This window comes from Periplaneta americana, chromosome 3, assembly GCF_040183065.1.
Source record: "Periplaneta americana isolate PAMFEO1 chromosome 3, P.americana_PAMFEO1_priV1, whole genome shotgun sequence".
Lineage (NCBI taxonomy): Eukaryota > Metazoa > Arthropoda > Insecta > Blattodea > Blattidae > Periplaneta > Periplaneta americana.
In genome coordinates this window covers 119,641,399-119,661,692 of record NC_091119.1, presented here as the reverse complement: position 1 = coordinate 119,661,692, position 20,294 = coordinate 119,641,399, and the positions used below count along the sequence as shown (strand labels likewise).

Sequence of the window (20,294 nt, the reverse complement as noted above, 5' to 3'; positions counted from 1 at the left end):
AAGTGTTTCTGTTTATAATTTGGATAAAAATTTAAGTCACGAAACTTACAAATACCGGTACATGAATTTAATAACAAATAAGTTTTCAGGCGTCTGCAATTTTCACCGCGCATACGTGTGGAAAGGACAATGGTAAAGGCCCATTGTCGACGTGTGCGGTAGCTCATTGATATAATGCTCGACTACCTACGAAACATAAGTTACTTCTATTCTAAGAAACAAATGTTGCTGTGCAAATCCGGCTTTCAGGTAGTAGCTCCCTGTAGCTCAACTGTTGCTATGTTCGGTCACCATTTATTGCTTGATTGTTGTTGTTGTTTTTTTAAGTTTGTATTTTCAGATGATAATTTTATTCCACCATCGCTGTTTTGCTCATATTGCGTCGTATGGCAACTGACTAACATATACCCAAAACAGTGACCTGTTTTGTGATGCATTTGTTAGCAATCAGCAGTTTGCGATTACCCTCGACGAGATTTTTGATAAAGGAACTTGTGCTATTAAAGTCTAAATCTGCGTCCGGAAAGAATGTGAATCACCATTCTCTTTTCCTCTGGCCTTAGTGACCTATGAATAAATATTGAGTTGATAAAGAGGTGTTTACTGTTCGTGCCAACGAGTTGTTTGAGATGGTGGTGAATACACGTGTATAGTGGTGCTGAAAGTATTGTACCCGTATAAATACTATTAAAGTTTTAATATTGTGACAGCCACGTGAGATTCGATCTCACGACCGGCAGAAGAAGGGGCAAGGTCGGCCGTAGTTCGGCTCGGAATTTGCGCGCGCATCTGCTTCCTGTGGCATGTGCTGTGGCGTAGAGAGGAGAGGAAGAGGAGAGGAGAGAGAGCGACCGCGGCAGAGAGGGGAGATATCCAGAGAATTCGAGAGTGCCATCTGTGGACATCCGTGGAAATTTATAGCATCGTACATTCTCGAAGCTATGGTTTGGTTATAAATTACGACACGCGAGTGAACTTGAGCAGATGTTGTTGTTATAGACAGTGGACAGCAAGCCAGCCAGTCTTGTATAGCAGTGAAGCCAGCTTCGAGATCGGAGTTCGACTTGAGTGTGTCCGCAGCTGTGTGAGCATCCGAAGCCCTGAGTTCGAGTGCAGTGGACCGCAGTTGGGGGATCTGAGTTCGAAGTTCAGTGGACTGTCTCTGAAGGTCTGGGGTTCGAGATACTGTGAACTCGAGTGACTGAGCTAGAAGAACTAGCCAAGGCAAACAAACTGTGAACTGAGAACTGACAGTTCTGTTTGGTAAATAGTGCTTTGTGAACATTAGTTAAGATTAGCAGTTCATTGTCGTTCTCAATAATCAAGTAAATTGTCATTGTCGTCTGTGGAGTGCAATAACGAATACTGTATTACTGTGTGGAGTGGAAATCCCATTGTTGACGGGAGTATTTAAACTAAATTATAGAAAGTGACTATTGTTGAAACAATAAAATTACATTATTGATTGTAATAAAAGTAACAATAATATGCACCGTATTTCTCATACACATTTTATATGTGTGTGTGCGTGCATGCGTGTGTGTGTGTGTGTAACATGACTTCACTCGCAGACGAAACAGTAGGTTGTATACTAACAACCAGAGCAATTAGTATCACTCGTCTCTTGCATTCATGGAACGCAAATTTAATTTGGGGGCGTAATAGATTAGTACAGAGCTGGATTAGTACACTTAAATGATAATACAATTAACAAATAATGACGATAAATTATTCAATACCAATTTTTATTTTAACTAATATCTTTGACAAGGCTTTCCTTATCAAATGATTCTGTCTGCACCTCGTGGTTTATTGGCTATGATGCGTTTTAGATGTTAAAACCCCATAAGGATAGAAAATGTTAATGATCTCTATTTTGTCTTTCGTTCACAAAATTGCAAAAATAATTAAAAAATTTAATTAAATTTACATACGGTAACCCTTTTATACACATTTTATTCTTATTTATTTTATTTAATAGTAGACATACCCGTGCGCTTTGCTGCACTTGTTAGAAATAAATATTGACTTAAATCTAAAAAGTTTTGTAATTACTTAGTGAATAATAGCTTTTTGTATGTTGTAAGTCGTTGCTTCTGAATCGTTTTGAAAGTTGTATTTAAAACTATGAATTTAACTGTTATTATCATGCAATACTTTCTGTAGTTGTACAGCCAATTCTACTTTTAAAATTGATTACTATATTGGATCTAATAGACAATTGGTCAGCGTCTGAAATGAAATATACTTGTAAGAACTGAAGACTCTTACTCTCAGCTGGAAGAAGATTTCCAATTAAATGATAAGCCTATGCTTGAACTTTAAATGATGACGTAGAACTGACTTTTTGTATTTATTTTGCACCAAACGATGCCACTTGGAATAAGGTGCTGTGCTATCTTATATTATATAAAAAGTGTGTTGATAACGGATATACTACGATAAGTAAGGTTTTAATTCATTCTGGGGGCTCTTGAATCTCAGGAGTAACAACTTTTATAACAGCACAAATACACCATTTGGTTTATTACCCTATTTTTTTGCATTGTATTTATTGAATACCGTAGTTTATTCATTTTATCTATTTTAACACAATTCAAATGAGCATAGTTAATATCTGAATTATAAAATAATGGAATGCTAAGCTAACGTACTATTACTGCATACTGAATCAATAGGCTACACTCTCGTTGAGATGAAAATGAATGTGGTACATAAATATTATTTTAAGAAACACAGGAAACGTATATTGGTAAATTATGAGCGCAGTAACACTATTTCGTGACACTTTGTAAAATAACTCAGCTCCAGCGAGCTCAATGATAAAATACTAATTTTTACTCCATATGTGCTGTTAACATTTATATGGTTAAGTACTCTTTGTTCCTTATGCCAGCTCACGAATGGTGAGAAGATTTCTAAATTTCTTTACGACAAAGCTCTTAAAAATACTATTATGTTATGTGGACAAAAAGAAACTGAAATGTATAAAGTTTAAATAGTCAAGTAATATAATATTTCGACAGGATATCAAGTTTTCTGTGCGTAACACTCTATTTTAATCTTATCTGTCCTCGATTCACTCAGGAGTTATTGTAATAGCATATAAAATTATGTCCATCTAGAGACACACTTTCAAATTGTGAAATAATAATTATACAAATCGGTTAAGTAGCTTCTGAGATTACTTCATACAAACACACAAACATTCTCTGTATGTTAATATTGATAAACATTTATATATTCCCATCATAAATTATATCTCTATAAAACAGTGTTAAATGAATAGCTTCCGTTTGTTGTTGTGCAAGGCCCCTTATATACGAAGTCATTTGTTCTCATTTCATTATAGCCTATTGGTCTGAGATGGAGATGATAAAACGCATTGTTATTTTAAAATTCGTGTATCTCGTTAAATATCAGTCCTATCAAAATTTTGCACAGAATAAAACTGATCGAAAATCATTTTTAAAGAAACTTTTGTGACGTAATATTTTTCGTAAAAATCAATAATAAGCGAGATATTTCGATTTATTTATTTTAGGCCCCCTTATGACTCCCCTTTTAAATAAAGTATTTTGAATGTCATATAGCCTAAAATCTAAGTTATAACAAACTTAATTTATATTCCAATTTTCATATAAATCGGTTCAGCAATTATCGCGTGAAAAGGTAACAAACATCCAGACAGACATACTAACAAACATTTAAAAACAAAACTCGATTTTTAGTCTCAGGATGGTTAATTATACATGCTGACACCAATTAATTTTGAAAAAGCGAACATTACCAGAAAAATTTTGGTTAGAGATTCATTATTAGTAGGGTAATTCCGGGTTAGATGGCCATAGTTTTTTTAATCACTTAGAACAGGGTAACCGATTGGTAAAGAAATACGAAACAAATCAAATACGTTCCTTCTAGGTTATATTTCTCCACTACAGTGCCTCAGGGCGCATAGAATTCACTGATGTAATAAAAAAATACGTTTGAAATATAATAGGCCACTGGCCATCTCACCCAACATATGTGGGTGAGATGGCCATAGGATATAGGGATTGATGGCCACTATAATTTTTAAGTAAATTCATAACAATTTTTTGTAAAAGAATGAGGTTTTATGCACTGGACACATAAATATAGTGTCTAAGTGCATAATTATGATTGTTTGAAACTTTTCAACAACTTTATTTTTTGTTTTTTCCTCTTTTAGTGAATTTTCCTTACAACAACACAGAAATAAACTGAAACGCTTATGAACACATTATAATAATAATCCGAGGCACGACAGCCCATGAAGGACCATGATCGACCAGCCGGCTGCTGGCCTCACGTTCACATGTCGAAGCAGAGGTGGACGATCATCCAACCAAATGGCGGTATCGTGTGATTAGCCCGATGATCCCCCCAGCCCTTACAGCAGGCTTTCTTAACCGGATTTCGCTACCTATCGTAGTTACCCAAGTGCATCACGATGCTGGGTGGGCACCGGTCCCATACACTGGCTCAAATTTCATGAGATAATTTCTTCCCCCATGAGGACTCGAACCAGCGCGAATTCCGTAACGCGAGTCCTAGGCAGGATGCCTTAGGCCACGACGCGGGACCTTATGAACATGTTAATGAAACAAAATCCTGAAAGGTCAAAGTAACAGTATCTTTTCCAATTGGTTTCCGGGATAGGAAGCGTTGTCTCACAAGCAAACATTCTGATGGGAGCAAATAAAAAAGTTATTTTTTTTTCTTCCGCCATATTAATAATGTCAAAAGAAGTGCTTGTACAAATTTTGGCCACTCGACCGTAATTATGAGTCCATCCAGAAAGTGATTTTACCTGGGGCCGTTTACAGAAAAAAACACAATTACATGGAAAGATTTATTGAAACAGATACAGCAATTGTTGCGCTAATTGTCAACGTATCTCCCACTGGAACTGAGACATTTGTCATACCATGGGATCAATTATTGTACCATTGTGTCGTAGAAGTCAGCTTCCTGGGATCGAAACCAGCGTTGAACAGCCGCCTGCACCTCTCTACCGATCCCATGACAAATGTCTCATTCCGGTGTGGAATGTGTTGAAAAAATAGCTCAACAGTTGCTGTGTCTGTTCAATATTTTTTTAAAATTAAATTGTGTTTTCTTTCTGTTAACGACCCCTGGCGAACTTTTTTTACGGCCCTCGTAATTGCGGTCAAGTAGCCAAAATTTTTATAAGCACTTCTTTTGACGTTATTAACATGGTGAAAAAAAAAAAAAAAAACTTTTTTATCTGCTCCCATCAGAATGCTTGCTTGTCAGCCAGTCAGAGAATATTGACAAGTTCTTCAGCAAAAAATGTAAGCGAGACTATAGACATCGGTCCCTGTAAGGGAAAATCCATGTTCGTGCATATTTAATATGGCGAACAAACCTACATCCATTGTCATTGCCTATGTGTCACTTGGTCCCATTGCACCCTTTGTAGAATTGTCTGTTTTAACTCTACTTTCCAGGGCTTTTATTGGAAAAATGAAATGTAATGAGGGCTTGACGTACAGAAGTGCCATATTTAATGGCTTCAAAAGCACGGTATAAGTCATCTTCATTCCAAAGACACGTTTGCTGCCGGGCTTTGCTTTATATTTTATCGGAATCTAGAAATAACGATACTTTTAACATAATAATATTCCTCAATTGTAGGCCATCTATCCCGGAAAAAAGCTGGCCATCTCTCCTTTTTTACGGGAGAGATGGCCATACCGCGTAATAAAAACTGGCAGCAGTGAAGAGAACAAATACAGTTAAGATAGAATGTTTAAATATGCCTTACCTCTTTAATAATGTTTCCAGCAAATTTCCTCACAAAATGCAGTATTTCTCTATTGTTATTTCGGAAGGTGAAAAATTATTGCTTGCTCACAGACTCACGAACGGCTACAAAACGCGGAAATAATAACCTTCCGTTTTCGCAGGTGCAACAATCACTTCGTTTAATTAACATCTGGCGGCAAACCGATTTTCATTCGAAACAGATGATTAGAATAAAAATAAGAGCGGTTGGTCGTCTCACCCGCATGGCTATCTCCCCCGGAATTACCCTATAGATTCCATCATACCAACAAGGCACCACTTATGAGGCAACTAGGCCAGGATATAATTGGGTAGAGTGGCCAGTTCCTTTCCCCCTCCATTGCATACATCGCCGATTAACTACATGTACACTAATCACACTTCAGATGCATACAAACAATTGTTCTTCCTCTAACATATCTTAAAGTGAGGTGTACTGCCTGATAATAAATGTAACATATCAGCCAGAACCTCAATCAGAGGCATGTCATACATTATAGATGACAATAATTATGAATTATTATTGTTCTGGTCTATATGTTTCATTCTTATAATATGCTTCCACGAATATTAATAATTAGCAAGTCATCATCGTGGCCCAGGTGGTAGCACTTTTACCTGCTGATTTGGAATTGCGCTCAGTCGTGGGTTCGATTCCCGATTGGGCTGATTACATGGTTGGATTTTCCAAGGTTTTCCCTAACCGTAAGGCGAATGTAAGGTAATCTTTGGTGAATCCTCGGGCTCATCTCGCCAAATACCATTTCGTTATAACCAATTCCATCGACACTAAATAACCTAATAGATGATAGGCCTATAGCGTTGTTAAATAACCAAGTTAAAAAAAGCAACTAGTGTATCCCTTCCCAGTTGACTACAAAATGTCGGTGACAACGGATTGAATGGATACCCAAAAACAGCCCTTTTCAGGGCTACATAATTCCCCCAAAATGTACTGAAGAAACACAATAATTCTGAGTAACACACATTCAAATCGCAAAGATGTCATGTGATGATAGACCCTAATACAAACAGATATGACCTAGGACCGAACACGGAACATTTTCTTAGCAGGCTAATGTACTATCCATTCAGTTGCGAAGGAAATACAGAATTATGTGTATAACGTTGAAGGTGATTGGCATGGTAGCTCACTAATATTAATTTCTAATATATATTTTTTTCTATCAAGAAGCATTTACACATATAAATGTAGCTTCTCAACATTCTAAAATATATATATATATATATATATATATATATATATATATATATATATATATAATATATTACAGTACTTTCTCGTGTTAATGAACTAGGTTTAAAGTTACCTTAGTTGACTAGTTACGGCCTGGGGCCTGTTTCACAATGTTTACAAGCTTTGTAATTTGTAAACTTTGCTTGTAGATTGTAAACATCTTTTTCACAATCTTTGTTTGTAATGTTGAACTTTACAAAGGAAATAAAATCTTTACAAATTAAATTTTGCTCACTTTACAAGCATTCTGTTTCACAATGAAGGGTAATTTTACAAACGTGTAAACTTTACTTGTAAAGTTAGCACATTTTTCTACAATAGCTCTGAGATGTGTAAAGTTTGATATTGCAACAAATTCTGAATAAATACAATAAAGATATATTTATTGAATTAATTTTTGAGTAACTGGGTAATATTAAGAATTAAACTAGAGCAGTTTTGATGTTATTAAGTAGTTCTAATGACTCAGACGAAGATATTGAATTTAGGCCTAATCAAACAAAGACGTATACGTAAAATTTTCCGGCCAAGAATTAATAATACGTTCGTATCATTGTATGGATTTAATTAAAGATTTCGAATGAGTCCCGCGCTATACTTCAGAATACAGCATCAGTATTTACAGTATATACGAAGACTGTATTTAATAAATAATCGCACTTAAAAAAGAAGTTCCCTGCACCAAAAATAAATTAATTCAATAATACAATAACGCCACTGAAGTCGTTTCGAGTCCCGTTTCGCTGGAATCTCTCCTCCAAGATATGGGACATCACATCCAACATGGAAAAGTGGAGCCCTAACCTCAAAGCGAGAACTGTATTGTTTTGCATTGGTTTAATATACTAGCTGTCAGTCCTGTCAGTTCCGTGCGTTAGTAGGTAAGCACTGAATTTCTAAGTTATGTGTGCAAAAGTGCCCATAGGGTAATTGATGTTGTTAAAAGAGTTAAATTCGAGACAGGTTTTTGATAATAAATACAATAAATAAATACTTATTAAATTGATTTTTGAGTAAGTGGAATTAAACTAAAGCAGTTTGATGTTATTAAGGAGTTCTAATGACTCAGACGAAGGTATTGAACTTAGGCCTAATCAAACGAAGACGTATACGTAAAATTCTCCGATCAAGAATTACTCGTAATAACACGTTCGTATCGTATAAATTTAATGAAAGGTTTCGAATGAGTCCCGCGCTATACTTCAGAATACCGCGTAAGTATTTATATACGGAGATTGTATTTAATAAATACTCGAACTTAATAAAGAAGTTCCCTACACCAAAAATAAATAATTCAATAATGCAATAGCGACACTACTTACGCGGTATTCTGAAGTCGTTTCGAGTCCCCTTTCGCTGGAATCTCTCCTACCTACAAGATATGGGACATCATATCCAACATCCAAAAGAGAAAAGTGATGCCCTAACTTCAAAGCGAGAACTGTATTGTTTTGCATTGAATGCATACTAGCTATCAGTTCCGTGGGTTAGCAGATAAGCACGGAATTTCTAAGATATCAGTGTGCAAAAGTGGCCACAGGGTAGTTGATGTTGTTAAAAGAGTTAAATTCGGAGCAGGTTTTTGATCAACAAAATGTTATTTACTATAGCACAGAATTTTTATGCTGCTGATGGGATCACTAATGTTTGAGAGGTTAGGAATGCAACATTAATAAATACTGATGGATCAACATAAACAATTAACCTGATTTTGTGTTTAGACATCGTAATTATTTTATCAATTGCATATTTGTACGTGGACTAAATCTTTTATTTACTTATTTAACTGAATTTTATGCTAACTTTGGTCATTTAAGTAATAGAATTATTGGTATACTCGACCAATCACATCACATGAAACTCCATTGTCGCCAATATATAAAAATCTAAATACTTTTATTTTTTTAACAATACTTTATATTTTCTGTTGGTGAAATATGAATCAGCAAGCTTAGAATAATCTATTTTAGTAAAAAATATAAACATATGTATCGACAGTAGTAAAAATACAGCAATTTTAGCTCTGCTCCTTAGCGATTTTAGTAAACTGTCGTTGGCGATATTGTGTAACCAATAATGCGTATTTGTAAATTTCTTTAGCTGATTTTGTAAAGTTCATTAGACTTTACAAACTAATAAAATAGCATTGTGAAACACAATTTACAAGCATTTGTAATCTTTTACTTGTTATTTGTAAATTGTTAATTTGTAATTTGTAAGGATTGTGAAACGGGCCCCTGGTCAGTGATAAAAGTTGTGTAATCAAGATGTATATTCTAAATCTTGATTACTATGCATGTTCTTGTATACCACATCAGGATTAGTTTTAATCGTATTATTGTGACTTAAATTCAACTTGAATATGTCCTATACAGTAAAACCTCCCTAAAACGAAACGCGATTGTTTCAGATTTTTTTTTTTTTCCGTTTTCACAGGTTTTCGTTTTGCAAAGGGTTGAGTTTTGGCAAAACTAAGAATAGACTACTGCAATATGCTCATCGTAGGAAGAACACAATGAAGAAATAATTTGAAATAAAAGTTACTATAGTACAGTACATGTAAAGTGAATTTTATTCATCATTTTTAATTTACGTAATTGCAGCCTCTCTTTCTCTCCCCCTCTCTCTGCACCCTAGTTTCTTGGCCCCCACATTTTTTTTAAACTGCATTGCCCCGACTTTTTTGAAAGGAAACATTGTAGGATTTCCTTCGCGTCCTGCATCAATGTAGAGTGTAAACTGCGCCCTGATCCATGGGTTGTGTAACTGAAGTTGTGTTTGATGGAAAATAGATTAACTTCACATTAGAGAAATCAATCCTTGGCTGGCAGGTAGCACTGTCTAAAAACAATATGACCTTACGATCTTGACGTTTCATTGCTCCATTATAAGAATGAAGCCACTCTTCCATGATAGAACTGGTCATCCAGGATTTTTTATTAAATCGCACAGTTTTATTTTATTCGCACTGCTCTTTAACACTGTATTGGCTTCTCAACACAAAACTCAGAATAAATAAACGGAAATGTGAAACTAAATTGACACTACACTACAATTATTCACAGTTTTATTTTACTCGCACTGTCCCTTATCACTGTATTGGCTTGTTAGCACAAAACTCTGAATAAATGAACGAAAATGCAAGAGGGTTGGAAGAAGTAACGCTACAGGAGATCAGTAACCTGCCCGGGTCCTTGACAATAAGCACAGAATAGTGACTTGGTTAAAGAAGCTTCACCCCCAATACCTGACAGAGAATAGCGAAAGTCTTGCAGATCATTGCATGTACAGTCACACAAAAAATTGTGCCATGTTTCGTACAGTATTATAGAAAAATTAAAAATGGTTTTTGATAGAATTTAGCAAAAATTATGCTTAAAATTATCCGTTTTAGTCAGGTTTTTTTTTACCTAAATGGTGCCCAAAAATGATTCCGTTTTAGCGTTAGGCAGTTTTCCGTTTTAAAGTATTATTTTACATAGGAAATCATTCCGTTTCCAAATTTATTTTTCGTTTATGCAGGTTTCCTTTTTATAGAGGGTACGTTTTAGCAAGCTTTTACTGTATTATGTCGATAACTGTACTGTTTGGCGGTCAATTAAAAAAAATATGGCCAGCCACTTTTTGTTTCTGTGAATGTACTTGTCAAGTTCGAAGACTATTTTTACAGAAAGATATCCTGAGGTGAGGATTCCAGTTCGTGAAACAATTTGTAAATTAATACCAGTACATAAATTTCGGGAAGACTGGAAGTTTTATAGATAAGAAGCACAGAAAGGAAAAAAAGTGTTTTGACAGATGATATTGGCTACTGCTTGGAAAATTACCCCAAAAAGCCATTGGGTAGCAACAGGCGGGAATTTCTCGTTCTTCGCTCATAGAGCTACGAAGTTGTTGAAAAACAAATCATATTAAAAAATTAGTGTCATGAATTACAACCAGATGATCTCGGAAAAGACCCACATTTTATGAATGGGTTTTGAATATCGTACATGTTGGACAAATACGTAAACCCTGTCATGCGCTGGTCTCCAATGACGTCCCTCTGCTGTCTGTGGTCAGAGGGGAAGAGAGGGGACAAGATTGGCCGAAGATTGTGTGGGATGATGCGATGATGTAGAAAGGAAAATTCTGGTTACATACTTGTAAGTAGTTATTTATTTCAACAATTAGTTTCTTCCACTGGTTCGTGGGCAGGGGAAATAGAGTCCCTTTGATAAAATCTCGAATATTGGTCCTATGACTCTGAAGATAGTCGAAGATGTGATGATGCTAGGACGCGAGATATAAGTGAAGGGTAACTGGAGTGCCTGGGAGTAGAATAACGCTTGCCCTGCGAGTAGGGTTGCCAGATGGGAACATCACTAAAACCGGACACATTATTATTATTATTATTATTATTATTATTATTATTATTACTAGTTATACCCGTGCGCTTCGCTGCACTTCTTAGAATTAAACATTGACAAATCTAAATACAGTTTTGCAATTACTTAGTGAATAATAGCTTTTTGTAAGTCGTTTACTCCTGAATCATTTTGAAAGTTGTATTTAAAACTATGAATTTAACTGTTATTATCATGCAATACTTCCTGGAGTTATCCAGTCAACTCTACTTTTAAGATTGATCCTGGTCAGGGCACACTACCTGGTTGAGGTTTTTTCCGGGTTTTTCTCTCAACTCAATATGAGCAAATGCTGCGTAACTATCGGTGCTGGAACCCGGACTCATTTCACTAACATTATCACCTTCATCTCATTCAGACGCTAAATAACCTAAGATGTTGATACAGCGTCGTAAAATAATCTACTAAAAAAAGGTAAAAAAAAAAAGATACTTAAGATACTATATTAGACCTAATAGACAATTGGTCAGCGTCTGAAATGAAATATACTTGTAAGAACTGAAGGCTCTTACTCTCAGCTGGAAGAAGATTTCCAATTAAGTGATAAGTCTATGGTTGAACTTTAAATTATGGCATAGAATTGACTTTATGTAGGTTATTTCTTTTGCACCAAACGATGCTTCTTGAACTAAGATGTTGTACTGTCTTATATTACATTATATTATTTAAAAAGTGTGTTGATAATGGATGTACTTCGATAAGTAAGCTTTTAATTTGGTGTAGGGGCTTTTGAATCTCAGGAGGAACAACTTTTACAACAGCGCAACATAATCTGCTTGGCTCATTATCTCATTTTTTGCATTGCATTTATTGCATATTTTATTCATTTTTATCTATTTTAACACAATTCAATTGGGCATTAGTTAAAATTTGGATTATAAAATAATGGAATGCTAAGCTAACATACTATTACTGCATACTAAATCAATACACTTTCGTTGTTCCTTAATTCTCTGAGATGGAAATGATTGTGGTACATAAACATTATTTTAAGAAATACAGGAAACGAATATATAGGATAGCCTATCAAGTTCTTGTGCATAAGAATCTATTTTAATCTTACCTGTCCTTGATTCACTCAGAAGTTACTGTATTATGTCAATCTAGAGAAACTATACTTTTCAATGGTGAAATAATAATTATACAAATCGGTTAATTAACTTCTGAGATTACTTCATATAAACACAGAAACATTCTCTGTACGGTATGTTAATACCGGTATTGTTAAAGATATTTTATATATTCCCATCATGCAATTATATTTGTATAGAATAGTGTTAAATGTATAGCTTTTGTTTGTTGTTGTCCAAGGCCCCTTATAGACGAAGTCATTTGTTTCCATTTCATTACAGTCCATTAGGTGGCGATAATAAAACACATTGTTATTTTAAAACTCATTTATCTCATTAAATATCAGTACTATCAAAATTTTGCATAGAATAAAACTTATCGGAAATCATTTTAAAGAAACTTTTGTTATGTAACATTTTTCATGAAAATCAATAATAAGGGAGATATTTCTATTTATTTCATTCAAGCCTCCTTATAACCCCGCTTTTAAATAATGTATTTTAAATGCCATATAGCCTAAAATCTAAGTTAGAACGAACTTAATTTATATTCCAATTTTCATGTAAATCGGTTCAGCCATTATCGTGTGAAACGGTAACAAACATTCAGACAGACAGACATACAAACAAAAATTTCAAAAAAGCGATTTTTGGTTTCAGGATGATGAATTGTACATGTTGACACCAATTATTTTTGGAAAAGCGAAAATTACCAGAAAAATTTCGGTTACAGATTTATTATTTATTAGTATAGATTATAAAAGTAACAAAAGAGTGAGTGACTGTGAATATGGTATAGTGTGCAAACAATAAATACTTGTAGTATAAACAGTAATCAATATTTCATGCTATAAATTTGAAATTTTAAAGGAAAGATACAGCTTTTAGCTCCATGGACTACTTTACATCAACTAATAATGTCTCGTGGAGAAGTATCAGCCCGACATAAATCTAAATGTCATAATGTGGCAAACAGTACAGAAAATAGTGGAGCGTGTGGTTTATCTGAGCTAGGCGTTTCAGATATCAATAACAGTAATAATGAATCAATTAGGTCTATTTCATTTCATCCCGATGACTTAAATAGGATGAATGATGTGATTCTGTTTCTGGCAATCCTACAAGGTGGATAATAAATTAATCCCTTCACAATCATATCTCTAAATATGAAGTTATGTTACTCGAAATATGGACAAGCCGCTGGAATAACTGTGAAAACAATAGCCACGACAGAACACCAATACTTTCTGTGACACAGTAACGAACATAACAGCAGGCTACCACGTGCTCGATGTGATGGCTGGTTTGACTGGTTACCTGGGTGATGCCTTGAAGCCGCTGAACTGTCAATATCATCTAGTTTTGTATGGACTGTAATGCCTTAACGTCATACTTAAACAATTTAAAACCAAATTTGGCACAATTATGTACTACGTGGCAACAATTTAACCTTTACTACTGTATATTACAATTTTCGTCTTGCATTTTTTGTGAACACTGAAATGTATTTGCCATAGTTTACAGATGCATTGTTAGCTGAATAAGCTACAAAGTTATTTAAATTAAGTATATTTTCTACAACAATTGATTTTATTTCATTTGAATTGCTCTCGACACTCTCATTACTATCTTCATAAAAACATGAAACATTGCTATGTTTTCCATCTTTTGTGGAAAGATGTGTCACCACTAACGGGAAATGTTTCTTGTTATCGGTAACCTTATTTGAGGCATCTGAGCCAATTGAGAATGGGACATTTTTAAGTCGTTCATAAGCCTCTGCTGTGTGAATGGTAAAAGAATGCTCACAACAAGAGCTTCAATTTTCGTTCGCCTACAGCTTATTTTTGTTGCTATTGAAGAGTCATTAAAAACACAAGAGCAACCTAAAGTTTGTTACCACAATCTTGTGAATTGTAGGAATCGTTGCTTACCGAGATTACACAAGCTGGAGCATAGCCCTTGAAAAACGAGTCTGAAGTGATTCCCTCGTAATGCCAATTCCGCCGCTCGGAGCGCTGTTCTGCCCTAAATATTCATAGCAGAACACTTAAATGACATTGACATTTGGGACATTTAAAGGACCCACCATTGCTTATTAAATGCTTCGTACAATATTTTATGGACAATAGACGTAATTTCCAAACTTCTACTCCTCAATTATATCACAATAAAACGCTGTCATTCTTGATATTAAAACATATTACATATAAACTGAGGGACTGTCTGCTCTGTACTTCAATTCATACACTAAACATTTCCGGAAATAAAGTAACTTGACATCTTACATGTACGCACTAGAGCCTACCCTTTTCACCTAATATTATTAATAGTGTTATTAAATAAGATATTGCAACTAATTAAGGTACTGCATTATCTTTCATTTCCTTGAATTCATAATTAAGCATTTGCAAGGAGGCCTAACTTTTCCCTCTCTTTTTTAAAAAAAATATGAACGTCACAATAACTGAGAAGTATAATTATTGCGCGATTTTTTCTTGCAGTGGTGATAACATTTCTATAGGCCTACTGATTAATCTATTGAGCATAGTAATAGTAAACGCTGTAATATTTTAGTGCGTGTAAATATATTTTGAATTAGCATTTATTAAATTAGGAAGTTAGCCTGTAATTTGTGTGATTGAAATGGTTTACTGCTGTGTGCCATTGTGCAAATCGAACGAGAATAAAGAATGTGATTTTTCGTTTCATTGTTTTCCACAAGATTAAGGACTAAGAAGGAAGTGCTGTGTAGCCATTTCTCGCGAAGGGGACAAACCAAGGACTCTTTGGACGCCAAACAAGAAATCGCGTGTCTGCAGCAGACATTTCAAAGAAGCTGATTTTAGCATTAGCACAACATTAAAACGTTTGCTTCCTAATGTGGTACCATCGTCTTTGATGATTTTCCAAAACATAAACAAAATGTTTCAAACATAAGTAGACGCAACAAAAGAAGGATAACAGAAGTGGTGAATAACATCCATCCTGCTAAGAAAAATAAACCCAATGTTGAACATAGTACATCAGCTTTCAATGAAGCAAATGTTTCAATTGAAGAAATCTATGAAGCACATAAAAAAACTATAGCCACACAGTGCTCAATTGAAAGTAAAAAAAAATTCCCAAAGCCATTACATTACAACGTAAAAAAATTACTAGGACAATTCGGAAACAAAATCAGCTTATTGGAAAACTAAGACAGACAATATGTAATTTAAAAAGCAAGCTCTGGAGTTTACAGAAACAAAACGAGAAGGAAGAACAAGGAATTGAAAAGAAACTTACCAAAATAAAAGAAGCTGCTAAAGAAGGTAGCTTGAAAGCAAGCTTTTTGACTGAACAAATTCAGGCTTTCGGAAAACAAAAGTGTAAATTTCATGAAAACACACTGAAAATCTGCATATTGCTATCTAACAGGTCATCTACCGGCTATAGATTACTAAGAAACTTGGGTATTTTACACTTACCCCATCAAAAGACATTAAAAACTTATATTGGTCACTCAAGGAGAAACAGGTGTCACCTCTTTGATAAAGGCTCGGCTAATTGCAGAGGAAAAGTCCTTGGAGCATGAAAATGAAAAAGTTGGATCTCTCATTATTGACGAAAAGAGTATTAAACCGAAATTGATGTATGACAGAAATTTGTATATGTTGATAGGAATGACAGACACTGAGAAAAATGCTATTGGGATTGAAAATAAGCTGGCCAATAAATTGCTGTGTATTCTGTTCAAGGGTCTGTCTACAAAGTACAGAATACCAGTGTCATTTTATTTTACACACAATTTAACCGGAGATGAGTTGGCAAAATTGACTATGGAAGCCCTAAAAGTAGTGGAAGATATTGGATTTAAAGTAATTAGAATTGTGACGGATAACTGCCAATTTTCGAATATAACTTAGCTGAACAAACTTCAAATTACACTGTAATATACTTGGCATGTTTATAATATTCGTACTCAATCAGTAATGCACAATTAATCGAACTATTTTCACGATACACAATGTTTTGTAATGTTACTATTCATCATTTCTTAGGGCAGCGAGGAGAACCTAGCGGCAGAAATTGTCATGACTCACAGAGACCTACTCTCGATCGTGCTATGCTCAAGCCTAGTATATACACATCAGTAATGGCGGTCTGATTCAAATGCTTATTTTGTCTAGACTAGATAAAGTGACTGTTATTTCTGAATTAGATAAAGTGATTGTTTATTCTGTGTTTTAAAGTGAAGCATATTCTTTCCTGTGAATTAGTGTTTATAGTTTCTGTGTTTTTACATAAGTATTTTCCTTCTTTCTTAATTCTTTCTCTTATAGAACTTGAGTTTGTGCGATAGCTATGCAAGATCCTAGATCTACTAGCTTGGACACTTGTGAAATAAATGATAATCTCAACACATTATGTGATATAGCATTAATAAACTGCGATTCACAAAATATGGAGATTGGTAATCAGCCTAATACTAATAATGATAATTTTGTTTTGAACCCATCTATTCTTTCCAATGACTCAACAATCAAACAAATGAAAATCAGAAAATCAACAGATGAATACACACCAGCTAAGAAAACATTAAAAACAAAGGCTGCTAAACAAATAGCAACATCAATGAAGAATCCTAAACCTATCCAAACTCATAACAAATTTCAAATACTAACTACTGCCACGCCCACAGCCTGTTATAATACCATCAGTAACACTACACCCTGCGTCGGCACATCTACAACTCCATCAAATATTAATCCCGCAATATGTGCAGTTTCAAAAAACACAATTTCTCAACCCAAACCTAAGAAACCACCACCAATCATTTTATTGACCAAAGTGAATTATTTTGATTTCGCAAAACAACTAAAACAATTTCTACGCGAAGAAATCAATGCACAATACTGCCCACAGGGCTTAAAAATCTTTGCTGCTAATAATGACGATTATAATGACATAGGTAATTACTTGAAAGCTAACAGTTATGAATTCTACACCTTCCCTAATGGACAAGTTAAAGTTCATAAAGTAGTTATGAAAGATCTACCTGTAGAAACATCAAGTGATACAATTCAAAATGAACTTGTTTTGAAAAAATTTTCGGTCCAAAGTGTCAAACAAATGAAGAAAAAGATAATAGATGACATTTCTGGAGAATCAGTGTCCCTACCTATACCAGTATGGATTATCACTACATATCAAACTCCAGGAACCCCTGACATCCATACTCTAACAGGGCTTTTTAACCTGAAACTAGACATAGAAGATTATAAAAGTTTACAAGGCCCAATCCAATGTTTCAGGTGCCAAGGTTTTGGACACAAAGCTGTCACCTGTTTCGTCCAACCAAAATGTGTGAAATGCGGTAATGCACATTTTACATATAATTGTGATGCAGTCTCTGAAGCAATACCCAAATGCGCAAATTGCAATGCTCAACATACAGCTAATTTCAAGAACTGTCCAAAATTCCTAAAATACACTCAGGGAATACAAAACAAAAGAGAACAGAGCATTAATAATTTTACTCTTAGAGACCAAGATTTCCCACGTCTTCCAAATAGGAATCCAACTCCCTACAGAAATCACAATCAGGATACGCTTAACAAACAAAGGGACAATTCATCAACAATAGAAGACATCTGGAATTTTACAAAAAATATTAGGAATTATATCCAGAAGTTTAGAAGTATAATGTCAAAAATCAAATCAGAAAATAATACTTTGACAAAAATCGGAATACTAATTGAAGGTCTTATAGATATCCTTGATCTTGGAAATGGCAGTGAATAAACCTCTGAAACTAGCCTATTGGAATGCCGATGGCGTAAGAAGAGATTATGATATTCTAACTGATTTCCTTGAAGAGTTTGACATAGACATATTTTTAATTAATGAGACGCATCTAACAGCCAACCTACGTTTCACAATCCGAAATTATACAATATATCGCACAGATGGACTTCGAGGACATTATGGTGGCACTGCTATAGCTGTTAAATCAACTTTATATCACCAACATATACCTACACCTAACTTTACAAATCTTGAAGCTACATTCATAGAAATTCCAATAAACAACTCTAACTTGCAATTAGGAGCTATCTATTACTCTCCAAATCTGAAACTTCTAGACAGTGATCTACATTTGCTTCATGAAATGTCAAAAAACTACATTCATGCTGGTGACTTCAATTGTAAAAACCCAAAATGGAACTCAAGAATTATTACTCCGAGAGGAAAACAACTTGAAGCACACGCTTCCCTACATAAATATAACATAATAGCTCCTTCACAGCCAACTCACTTTCCATACAATAATCTGCATATGCCGGATGTATTAGACATTGCCCTTGTCAATACTACTATTACACCTCTATACATTGAAACAATTTCTGCTCTGTCTTCAAACCACGACCCAGTCATTCTAGTTCTAGATCACATTCCACTTCTTCTATATTAAAAAATGACAAAAGAAAAACAGTCGATTGGAAATTCTTCAGGGAACTCGTAAACTCTTCCGTGCCAGGCAATATAATCATTAAATCAAGAGAGGACTTAGATAAAGCTGTACAAATCTACACCTCCACAATTAGCAGTGCTATCAAAATCGCAAAAACTGCATACAATAAGAACCCAGACACAGCTAAGAACCTAGAAATTCAAACTCTTTGCAAACAGAAACGCTTAGCTAGGAAAAAGTGGCAAAAAGCTCGAAATGAAACTGACAAAAATATCTATAACAATTTAAAAAACAAATTACACAGAAGAGCTTTTGAACTGAAAACAGATAAATTTGAAGCCGATGTCAAGGATGCTGCATCTTCAAATACTATCTGGAAAATAACAAAAAGACTTACTTCATCTACCAACATCAATAAACAGCAACCCATACATACTACAAATGGCATCAAATACAATCCACAAGATAAAGCTGAAGCAATTGCTGAATATCTAAAGGATCATTTTAGTGAACCAACTGCTGACCCGAACTATATGATCTCAAATCAAGACATGATTGACAATATTAATAGAGATTTAAAAGTTCATGATGCAAGTACTATTCCTCATACAACCCCTTCAGAAGTTAAAAAAATTATTAAGACTTTAAAATCTTCAAAATCTCCTGGACCAGACAAAATTAGTAACTTAGCTCTAAAAAATCTACCAAAGAAAGCTATATGCCATATTACTAAGTTGTTCAACTCAGCATTGAAAACTCAATATTTTCCCTCATCTTGGAAACATTCACAAATCATTACAATTCCTAAACAGAACAAGAACTCTATGTATTGTCAAAATAGAAGACCTATATGTCTTTTGAATACACATGGAAAATTATTAGAACGGATCATCCTCAAACAAATGCTGCCTTATACAGACACCATTATTCCTCCTTGGCAAACAGCTTTTCAAAAAGGAAGATCAGTAACTCATAATGTAGTCTCTCTCGTAGAAGACATAACCAAAGGCTTTAACAACAAATTCTACACAGCAGCCATCTTTTTGGACGTTTCTAAGGCATTTGATAAAGTTTGGCATTTAGGTCTGCTGTATAAACTTAATAAATTTCTGCCTCGCTCATTAACTCACCTTCTAACTAGCTACTTAGAAAAGAGATCTTTTCAAGTCCTCATAGATGGCCAACTATCTTCCACTTATATAGCAGAAGCTGGAGTTCCACAAGGCTCTGTACTTGGTCCTATATTGTACTGTCTCTACACTTCAGACATT

General features: G+C 34.6%; 1 protein-coding gene across 1 annotated transcript in view; it reads left to right on the top strand.

Annotated features, from left to right (window-relative positions):
• LOC138696451 (adhesion G protein-coupled receptor B1-like) overlaps positions 1-20,294 on the top strand; it is a 78,805-nt gene that overhangs the window by 11,170 nt on the left and 47,341 nt on the right. The window lies entirely within an intron of this gene.